Source organism: Electrophorus electricus, chromosome 16 (assembly GCF_041902795.1).
Source record: "Electrophorus electricus isolate QZ-2024a chromosome 16, ASM4190279v1, whole genome shotgun sequence".
Classification (NCBI taxonomy): Eukaryota; Metazoa; Chordata; class Actinopteri; order Gymnotiformes; family Gymnotidae; genus Electrophorus; species Electrophorus electricus.
In genome coordinates this window covers 11,940,333-11,952,500 of record NC_137512.1, presented here as the reverse complement: position 1 = coordinate 11,952,500, position 12,168 = coordinate 11,940,333, and positions in this window count along the sequence as shown.

Below are 12,168 nucleotides of genomic sequence, written 5' to 3'. Positions count from 1 at the left end.
AATATTAGAGAGTAGGGGACAGTTTTGTTCCTTTGCTGAGATGTGTACATATAACACATTATAAATGTATAACAAGCCACACTACGTACCTGCTAGAAAATCTCTCATAAGTCTCTGATATTGTAAAAAGTCTCGAGTCAAATCTGATCAAAACCCTTGCTGCATAAGAAATTTGTGGCTTAGTTGCACTTTAAACCTGCAAATTCTTTTTGCGTCTGGGCAAAAAGTACGGCGCAAGTTACACAGACCCTCAGGTCTATGTAGACTACTTTGAGCATCAGGCAGGGAATGGACTTCCAGGTTTGCAGGAACCCTGACTATGTATATTTAAAGCGCTATTTAGGATGGCTGTACCCATTAGTAAAAGAGGAATCTCTATAGCAAAACCTCATTTAAAATCTGCTGTAAAAGGAATTGTAAGGTACGTTGTAAGTAACATCATAATGCATAAGACACATGCGAGCAAGAGTAATGGAATTTACAAACTGTCAAAAAAATGATTTATTGCTTGAACTGATTTTAACCCCCCCAATTTAATATATATATTTATTTATACATATATAAATATTTATTATAATTATATAATATTTATATAATTAAAAAAAATATATATATATATATATATATATATATATATATATATATATATATATATATATATATATATATATATATACACACACACACCGTCTCCATTCCTGTGTATGTGATCACTGCTTGTGTGAGTGCCAATGTCTTCAGTGTTTGTCAATAAATGTCTGTCTCTCTCGAGTGATTCTGTATGTCCTGCTCCTTGCCCTGTGGCACTCGGGCCATTATACATACAGGTTTGAGAACATTTACTCTAAAAACTCGTCAGGATCTCTGATCAAAGCCGTGTTTGACCTGTTTGGTTTTTGGCACATCTTGCCCAACAGAGAATTCAGCATGAGTTTAGCTATGGATCTCTTAGCTGGGTTAACCAAAATTTTCTCTTCCTCCAGACTGACCTCTTCATTCTCCTCAAATTTTTGAATGTACTCTTTTTTTTGTGGTTTCATCAACCACCCAGGAAGGATAATCCGAACTCTCTTGTTTGGCTTTCAATTTTTTTTACATTTTTTTATGTAGTCTGAAAATACCTTTTCTGTTCTATTAGGAAAGTGCCAGATCTCAAACACTTTCATAACTCTGTACCCCTTCTGTAGAGCTGTCATCAGCGCCACACTGCACCACGCACCTGTCAGGGCCCTCTCATGATCATCCTCGTAGTCGTAGCTACGCAGTTGTTGCTTTGACGCAGGTTGTACAGAGAGGGAACAAGTTTGTTCTTTACCTCGTAGGGAAGAACAGGGGCCCTCCCCCTGGCAGGTAAAACTTTTACCTTGATGATGCCAAAGTAGTTTTCCAATGGGCCAAAGTGAAGTCGCAGTAATCGATTCTTTCACCAGGTTGAGCTGTGTAATACAGCTGTAGGGCATTTGTACATCCTCCAAACAGCACATAAGTGCTCTGTAAAGTCAGAGGTTTTGCGAAACCTTTTTACATCATCATTTTTTTTCCATGTCATTCCATTCATGTTCCTGTCACGGGACGCTCCCCCCCACAAGTCACGTGGTACGGCCTGCCGCGTGCAGGGGGGTTCACCCATGTTTGTAGCCACACCCCTGTGAAGGCACGCACCTGTACGGGGTTACGTGTTAATGTGTGTTTGTCTATTTAAACCCCTGTCAGTGCGTGCCTCACCGATGGTCATTGTTTGTCTGCTGATGTATAAAATGCGTAAGTGGTCATTTGTTAGATGTGATTGTAGCTTGTGTTTAGTTAAATGTATGTCATGTCTGTCGTTAATGTTGTGTGTGAGTGCCACTGTTCTACATGTTTTATATCAATAAATGTTTCACATCGAGGGAGTCTGTGCGTCCTGCTCCACACCCATCGGCACTCGGGCCAGGAATGTTACAGTTCCCACATTTGTGAATTTTGTTAACATATACGAAGGTTTCTGAAGCTTTACTAAAAGGATGCATGATGGAAAGCACATATCACATCTGTGATAAAAGCAGCTGAGAAACATGCTTTGTGTGTTTTGCCATCTTCAAAGTACCCGCCTACAAAATAATAATTGATCTTGGCTTTCCCATTGTTAATGCGTGTTGAATGGGTATCTTCTGTTTGAATAGCCATTGAATAGTCAGTGTCGAGAAATATTTCTGAGAATTTATGTAATTATCAAGTGGAGGCCAAAGTGTGCTCAGGCAGGAACATGGTACGAAATATTTTCATGCAGATGGACGCTATGGTAATCGACTTAAACGGGCCAGTGACTGTTTCTCAAAATTTAGCTCCTAAAAATTTTACACCCTGTTTTCAAAATCTTTACATTGTTACAGCAGTATTCTTTTACTTATTTTCTGAAGTTAAAGACTTTCTCAGAGACTGTATTGTACCATTTAAAGAATTCCTACCTCTCTTTGGGCTTCATTGTCTCCACCCTGTAATACTCAAGCTTCTGATATGGCTTCATATAGTTCTGATTCTCTAAGGTATTGTTAAAGTGGGCAAATGTTCTTTTGTTTTGATCTGTAAACCCTATGGCTTTTGAAGTGGCTCTCAGTATCATAGGTAGGAACAAGAGATTGTCTATGCATCTCTGCTGGTAAGCACTAGGGGTGTACCCTTTTCTCACCAGGTAATTCAACAAAAGATAAGAATCACAGCCCCTTGCATTGTGTGCTATGAATATGAACCCTTTGAATTTTCTTTGACAGAGCATTTTTTAAAAAGGCTCTGATGCAGCCATTCCCTTTAGCCGTCCACACACCCCCACTGAATCCCATATAAAATGTACAGATCCCATATAAAATATAAAATATGCACCTCTGTTTCCTGTCTGGACTTTGTCTGCCAGCTCTACCTTTGACTGTTGTATGAAACATTCATTTTTGACCTCCAGTTCTAATTTTTCCTTGCAGACATTGCAACAAGGTTGAAGTTGAGAACAGTTCTTTTTTTCCTGTGCTAAAGGGGCTCAGATGCTCAGCCATGTTACATTTATGGCAGTAGAAACCTATTTTGCATAACAAATATGTATCCCCCCCCCAGCAAGTTTAGCATCTCTTCTTTGTGTTTTTGGTAGTAGTAATCTGACCTACACAACCTTAGACAATCTGAACACTGCACTGTGTTATGAGCATGACTGTTAATTCAGGATCAATGCATACGTTATAGTACTACTTGCATATGTGCTTTCTCAAACCTGTGAGCCCTTTGTAACGAACAGCAGATGTAAGGAAACCCAAGAAGACCTTTAAAATTTGAGACACACTAACAGCATTTAGCTGATGCTTTTATCCAAAGCAACTTACAATTATGATTGAGTACAAATTTTGAGCAATTGAAGGTTAATGGCCTTTCTTAAGGTCCCAAAAGAGGGGCTTGAACTGGCAATCTTCTGATTACTAGTCATGTACCTTAACCACTGAGCTAACACTGCCCAGAACTGGTAATGACACCTTAGTAATAGTTAGTAATGGTTATCGTGCAAGAACAAGAAAGTGGGGTTCTCTTGGGGTGTCCTACTAGTTTAAAAAAAAAAAGTAGCTGCTTTTGTTGAATGCATGATACAGCACTACTATTTTATAATTCAATTGCTTCTCAAATCAGTTTATATAACTGTATCATTGTCAGATATTCCTACATCCTACTGCATTTGACTAGCAACTTCAATATGTTGGTGTGTTTCTTAAGGATTCAAAAGCTGTGCGACTCATAAGGCAAAGCATAGATTGTTGTTCGTGTTGTTAAAAATGTACAGATGTCTCATCTTTCTGAAAATGTCTGATCTGAAAAGGTGTGCTATTTTACACCTAACACTGCCTAGGGGGTGGGGTGGGGGTGCACGATATGAATCAATGAGGTTCCACGGGTAGAGCAGCGGCTGAAACCCCAGTACGCACTCGAAGGGAGTAAGACCAGTACCAGTGTGATGCAGGGAGCCCAGGGGAGGTACAAGCTCTATGTCTCGGGATGATGTTAACAATACAAACGGAGGAACTTATCTACTTCCTGGTTAGCCCTCTCCGCTTGTCCATTTGATTGTGGATGATAGCTGGATGTCAGGCTTACTGTGATGTTTAGCTCACGCAACAGTTCTCTCCACACCCGAGATGTGAATTGAGGACCCCAGTCAGATACTATGTCCTCCGACAGACCGAATTGGTGGAACACATTGTGGAACAGCAGGTCAGCCTTCTCCAGCGCGGTAGGCAGGGCTGCCAAAGGTAGGAACCGGCCCATCTTTGAAAACCTGTCAATGACTACCTTATTCAGTCAGAACTACCTTATTTCCTTCAGAGGCAGGTGGGTCGGAGACAAACTCCACTGCGAGGTGTGACCATGGCCTCAAAGGAGTAGGCAGGGGGAGCAACTTGCCTCCGGGCACAGTCCGTGAAGAAGACACATACTTTACTACCTCCTTCTGCATTACAGGCCACCAGTAGCGAGTGCGTGTGGCTCCAGGGTGTCCCATTCCCACGAATGTATGTGCCTAAGTGATCAGAGCACCCCTATATTTAGGCGGTACGTAAAGGCGGTCTGCTGGGCACTGTGGATGTGGATTCGCAGCCTTTATTCAATCAAAATCCCATTCCAGGGATGCTAAGAAGCACAAGGGGGGAAGAACTGGCTCTTCACTTGTTAATAGGGCCTCCGCCTAGTGTTGTTGGGAAAGTTCAACCGCCCTGGTGTTTCCTTTCCTGGGCCTGTAGATCACGCGGAAATTGAATCTGGAGAAAAAAAAAGGACCAATGGGCTTGCCTAGTGTTCAATCTTTTTGTGGTGAGGGGTTTCGTAATAGAACTAAAGTTCACTCCATTCATTGGCTCCCTGTAGCTGCATGCATCAGATTTAAAACTAGATGCTTGCATACAAAGCCACAAATGGACCAGCTCCTTCATACATGAGATCAATGGTCAAAGCCTGATCCATATCTCGAGTACTTTGAACCTCAAGTATGACTTGGCTTGAATTACCTTGCTCTCATGCAGCTCTCATGGACGGCAAGCAGAGAGACCATTTTTTGTCCTGGCTCCAAGATGGTGGAATGAACTCCCACTTGCTGTCTGGACAGCCAAGTCCCTTGCAGTTTTCAAACGCAGACTGAAGACCCATCTATTTGCAGAATATTTAAAGGACAACTGACACTGCTACCATATTGACTGACTAATTTAGTACTTATTGTAGGGTATTGTTTATGTTGTTTAACAAACTCTAGCACTTACTGTTTATAGCATTTATCATTGTTTAAGATGGACCTTATGTATTTTGCACTTCTAGGTATCAGCATTCATCCCTGTATTCTACAGTATTCTAGTTCATTGGTATGTTTGATTCTAACCTACTGTACTGTACTTGGATATATTCTATGAATAAATGGCAAAGCACTTTTGTAAGTCGCTCTGGAAAAGAGTGTCTGCTAAATGCTATAAATGTAAATGTAAAGTTCCTGATGAACCTCCTGTAGAAGTTAGCAAAACCCATAAAACCGTTGTAGCGCCCTGCACATGCACGGCCTAGGCCAGGCCCTCACCGCCTCCACTTTGCCAGGTTGCATGCGCACGCTGCCCTCCTGTATGATGTACCCCAGGAAGTCTAGCTCCCTATGGTGGAACTCACATTTCTCTGCCTTACAGTACAGGCAGTTCCTTAAGAGGGTCTGGAGCACAACCCTCACGTTGAGCACGTGTTGGTAGCAGGAGGAGGAATAGATCAGGATGTCATCTATGTACGCAATGACAGATCTTCCCAGATACTCCCTCAGAACCTCTTTTATATAGGCTTATATAGGGCCATGGCCAGTCCATATGGCAAGACCAGGTATTTCTAGTGGCCGGTTGGCGTGCTGAAAGCGGTTTTCCACTCATCCCCCTCCTTGACCCATTCCAAGTTATACTTGGCGACTCTCAGCTGTTCGAGTGATGCTGGCACTAGAGGGAGGGGATAGGGATACTGAACTAACAGTTTATTCAACCCTCGGTAGTCCACGCATGGCCGTAGTCCCCCATCCTTTTTCTTTACGAAAAAGACTCCGGCAGGCGCTGGAGAGGTAGAGGGGCAGATATACCCTTGCTCTGATGCCTCTGAGATATACTGTTCTATAGCTCGCACCTCCTCCTGGGAGAGGGGATAGATCCTGCATCTAGGAGGCACCACACCCTCCTTGAGGGTTATGGCACAATCCCCCTCCCGATAAGGAGGAAGTAGTGTTGCCCTTGTGGTGCTAAATACCTGTGCCAAGTCCTTGTATTCCTGGGGGACGATGACCTGCTTGTTTGCTCTGGGGCTCTCTATGGATGTCACCAGGAGGGGCGTTACCTTGTTGAGGAAACACCTCTTTCTACAAGCAGGTGCCCACCATAAGATGTGGCTGTCGGCCTATGCCATGTGTGGGTTGTGTGCACGCAACCATGGTAGACCTAGCATTATAGGATGAGGTACTTTGGATACCAGCGTCGACTAATGTATCAGGCAAAAGTATCATTCGTGATTTCTAGGCTCACAGATAAAGCTAACACCTGGGGTGCAGTGCTGGTTACTAACATGTCGCCCCTGATGAATGACTACACTGAGTTCATGCAGGAACTAAGAGCTGTGTTCGACCACCCCCGTCAGGGGAGGCTCTGTGGACAAGCTCTGTTGCGACTGACGCAGGGTCTCAGAACAGCAGCTGACTTCGCCATAGAGTTCCGGACCCTAGCCACAGGGACAAAATGGAATGAATCCGTGCTGATTGATGCTTTCATTGGAGGACTAAGTCCAGAATTGCATGCGGAGCTAGACTGCAAGCAGGAGGCTGCCTCATTGAACGAAGTAGTACGCATTGCCATCATGTACAACCGCCTCCTGCAAGATAGGTGGTGTTGCTTCAGCTGGGGTTCACCACATCCGGAGGGGATATTAACAGCCGGGACGAACGACCCTCCAGAGGAACCTGTGCAGTTGGGTGTGGCAGGAGTAAGGCACCATCCCAGGGAACAAAGGAAGAGCAACACCGCAGTGAGTTGTTCCTCGATTCAAACTGTGTAAAATACCAGTAGAGGTGTCATAGAAAACACCTGCCCTCTGCTCTAGCCTTAGTAGACTCAGGGGCAGCCAGTAACATAATGGATTGGGGCTTTGCAAAAAGGCTTGGGATAAAAGCCATCGCTCTACCCTCTCTATTGAGCATGCAGGCCCTGGATGGAGGCCCTGTAGGACCAGAGTACATCACCCATGTCAGCCCCTGTGTTCGCCTCGTGACCAACGGGGAGCACAAGGAAGGCATTGCCTTTGATTTCCGATTTCCTGCTTCTGCAAGTCCAGACCTGTCATCTCACCTGCTAACAGGTGAGCCCAGTCAGGGCTGCTAGCTTCGCTTCCCGGTGGCTCCGCATTCTGTGACATTGATGGCACAGAGGAAGCGAGAGGTGAAGTTGAGCTAACATGCTCTTTATTTTCCATTACAATAAATATACATGCTATAGTACTCCACTAAGAGGCTAGGAGATTCAAGGTAGCAAGCGCTGTGGAATCTTCCTAGTTCTCTTGGCACAGCGTTGTTCCTGAGGAACTGTGGGTGTACAAATTGATTAGGGAGAAACATTGATTAGGAGCAGGTGTCTCAAATAAATACTGAGGTAGATGAACAATACGGTCCTTGTTTGGGCGTTTCCCTCTGGTTTGTGGACCAGCCAACCATGACAAACCTCTAGAATGTAACTGTAAAATTCAGCAAAACTGTTAAAGTTACCCAGTGAGGCAAAATTAACTCTCCTAATTTCTGTTATTGAACCTTTCTCTATGAATTATTGTAATGGATCTACCTCATAATCTGTTATTTTCACCAATTAGTTAGAATTCTTTATCAGATCAATCACGTTATGGGGAGGTGCTCTTAAATCAGAAATAGTCGCCCAGTCACTTAGACTCAACTCCTGAACATCGATGTCTGAGCAACCTTAGAGAAAAAACACATTTATACTAAAATAAATAAATCAAATATGATTATTAAACATACTTTTAAAAATATACTTACATGCAGATGGTGGCCTACAGGGTAGTGTTTGAACAGTGTGTATAGGCCTTGACCTATTTAGATGTAAGTGTTTTCTACCAACCTGTACTGAATGATGAGAGAACACTTTCTAAGATGTATTTCAAGTGAAAACTGTTTGCAAGTGAAAACAATTTGATTACCAGAATTTGAATGTATGCAATGTACTTAATTGCAACTCTGTTCTATTGCCTGTACACAGTCTTAAACAATGTTTCTGAGCAATCTAAATGCCAAAAACAGTTTCAGGGCAAAAGATTGTGCTTTCAACCGACATGTATAAAATAATGAAATAATGAAAATACACTTTTAAAGATGTATTTCAAGTGAAAACAACCAGTGCTAACATGTTTGCAATGTGCACAATGTAGTTAATTGAAACTCTTTTCTTTTACCTGTACACTTTGTAAGATGTATTTCAAATGAAATCAATCTGTTATAACACATTTGCAATGTGCACAATGCATTTAATTGCAACTTTTTTATCTTGCTTGTATATGCTCTTAAAGCACATTTCCGAGCATTCTAAATGCTAATACACTGTTTCGAGGCAAAGCATAGTCATTTCTATTGACATAAACACAATATTAAGAGAATACTTTTTAAGGTGTATTTCAATGAAAACAGTGTTTCCAAGTGAAAACTATTTGATTTAACAGAATTTGAATGTGTGCAATGTAATTAATTGCAACTCTGTTCTTTTGCCTGTACACAGTCTTAAAAAATGTTTCTGAGCAATCTAAATGCCAAAAACAGTTCCAGGGCAAAAAATAGAGTTTTCAACTGACATGTACAAAATAATGAGTAAAATTTGTAAGATGTACGATTCAAGTACAACAGGTTGTTTTCGCTTAGAAAGATTTTTCTTATCATGCATGATGTTTTAGTTGATAACACAATGTCTTGCCTGGTAACAGCGTTTAAGGCGATTACAATGCTGTTTCATTTTGTGTAAAAGGTAAAGAACAGAGTTGCAATTTAAAGATTCTTCTTATCATGCATTACATTTTAGGCTAAAACACAAACTCTTGCCTGGTAACAACGTTTAAGGCTATTACAATGCTGTTTCATTGTGTGTAAAAGGTAAAGAACAGAGTTGCAATTTAAAGATTCTTCTTATCACGCATTACATTTTAGTCTAACACAATTTCGTGCCCTGAAACAGTGTTTAAGGTGAATACAATGCTTTGAAACGCTGTTTCATATTGTGTAAAAGGTAAAGAAAAGAGTTGCAATGTAAAGATTCCTCTTATCATGCATTGCATTTTAAGATAAAACACAAACTCTTGCCTGGTAACAGCGTTTAAGGCGGTTACAAAGCTGTTTCATTTTGTGTAAAAGGTAAAGAACAGAGTTGCAATTTAACGATTCTTCTTATCATGCATTACATTTTTGTCTAAAACACAAACTCTTGCCCTGAAAGAGTGTTTACGGAGATTGCAATGTTGTTTCAATGAAAGTAAAAGGTAAAGAACAGAGTCGCAATGTAAAGATTCTTCTTATCATGCATTATATTTGAGTCTAACACAATCTCTTGCCCTGAAACAGTGTTTAAGGTGAATACAATGCTTTGAAACGTTGTTTCAATGTGCTTAAAAGGTAAAGAACAGAGTTGCAATGTTAAGAATCATCTTATCATGCATTACATTTTAGTCTAACAGACAAGCACTTGCCCTGAAACAGTGTTTAAAGTGAAAACAATGCTTTGAAACGCTGTTTCAATGTGTGTAAAAGGTAAAGCACAGAGTTGCAATGTAAAGATTCTTCTTATCATGCATTACATTTTAGTGTAAAACACAATCTCTTGCCCTGAAACAGTGTTTATGGAGATTGCAATGCTGTTTCAATGAATGTAAAAGGTAAAGAACAGATTCGCAATGCAAAGATTCTTCTTATCATGCATTACATTTTAGTCTAAAACACAATCTCTTGCCCTGAAACAGTGTTTACGGAGATAACAATGCTGTTTCAATGAATGTAAAAGGTAAAGAAGAGAGTTGCAATGTAAAGATTCTTCTTATCATGCATTACATTTTAGTCTAAAACAATCTATTGCCCTGAAACAGTGTTTAAGGTGATTACAATGCTGTTTCTTAGTGTGTAAAAGGTAAAGAACAGAGTTGCAATTTAAAGATTCTTCTTATCATGCATTACAATTTAGTCTAACACAATCTCTTGCCCTGAAAAAGTGTTTAAGGCAAATACAATGCTTTGAAATGCTGTTTCAGTGTGTGTAAAAGGTAAAGAACAGAGTTGCAATGTAAAGATTCTTCTTATCAAGCAATACATATTAGTCTAAAACAATCTATTGCGTTGAAACAGTGTTTTAGGAAATACAATGCTTTGAAACGCTGTTGCAATGTGTGTAAAAGGTAAAGAAAAGAGTGGCAATGTAAAGATTTTTCTTATCATGCATTGCATTTTATGCTAAAACACAAACTCTTACCTAGTAACAGCGTTTAAGGCGATTACAATGCTGTTTCATTGTGTGTAAAAGGTAAAGAACAGAGTTGCAATTTAAAGATTCTTAATATCATGCATTACATTTTAGGCTAAAACACAAACTCTTGCCCTGAAACAGTGTTTACGTAGATAACAATGCTGTTTCAATGAATGTAAAAGGTAAAGAAGAGAGTCGCAATGTAAAGATTCTTCTTATCATGCATTACATTTATTGTAAAACAATCTCTTGCCCTGAAGCAGTGTTTAAGGCAAATACAATGCTTTGAAATGCTGTTTCAATGTGTGTAAAAGGTAAAGAACAGAGTTGCAATGTAAAGATTCTTCTTATCAAGCAATACATATTAGTCTAAAACAATCTATTGCCTTGAAACAGTGTTTTTAGAAATACAATGCTTTGAAACGCTGTTTCAATGTGTTTAAAAGGTAAAGAACAGAGTTGCAATGTTAAGATTCTTCTTATCATGCATTACATTTTAGTCTAAAACAATCTATTGCCCTGAAACAGTGTTTAAGGTGATTACAATGCTTTGAAACGCTGTTTCAATGTGCTTAAAAGGTAAAGATCAGAGTTGCAATGTGAAGTTTCTTCTTATCACGCATTACATTTTAGTCTAACACAATCTCTTGCCCTGAAACAGTGTTTAAGGTGAATACAATGCTTTGAAACGCTGTTTCAATGTGTTTAAAAGGTAAAGAACAGAGTTGCAATGTTAAGATTCTTCTTATCATGCATTTCATTTTAGTCTAAAACACAATCTCTTGCCCTGAAACAGTGTTTACAGAGATAACAATGCTGTTTCAATGAATGTAAAATGTAAAGAAGAGAGTCGCAATGTAAAGATTCTTCTTATCATGCATTACATTTATTGTAAAACAATCTCTTGCCCTGAAACAGTGTTTAAGGCAAATACAATGCTTTGAAATGCTGTTTCAATGAATGTAAAAGGTAAAGAAAACATTTGCAATGTAAAGATTCCTCTTATCATGCATTGCATTTTAGGCTAAAACACAAATTCTTGCCTGGTAACAGTGTTTAAGGCGATTACAATGCTGTTTCATTGTGTGTAAAAGGTAAAGAACAGAGTTGCAATTTAAAGATTCTTCTTATCAAGCATTACATTTTAGGCTAAAACACAAACTCTTGCCTGGTAACAGCGTTTAAGGCGATTACAATGCTGTTTCATAGTGTGCAAAAGGTAAATAACAGAGCTGCAATGTAAAGATTCTTCTTATCATGCATTACATTATTGTCTAAAACCCAATCTCTTGCTCTGAAAGAGTGTTTACGGAGATTGCAATGTTGTTTCAATGAAAGTAAAAGGTAAAGAACAGAGTCGCAATGTAAAGATTCTTCTTATCATGCATTACATTTTAGTGTAAAACACAATCTCTTGCCCTGAAACAGTGTTTATGGAGATTGCAATGCTGTTTCAATGAATGTAAAAGGTAAAGAACAGATTTGCAATGCAAAGACTCTTCTTATCATGCATTACATTTTAGTCTAACACAATCTCTTGCCCTGAAACAGTGTTTAAGGTGATTACAATGCTGTTTATTAGTGTGTAAAAGGTAAAGAACAGAGTTGCAATTTAAAGATTCTTCTTATCATTCATTACAATTTAGTCTAACACAAT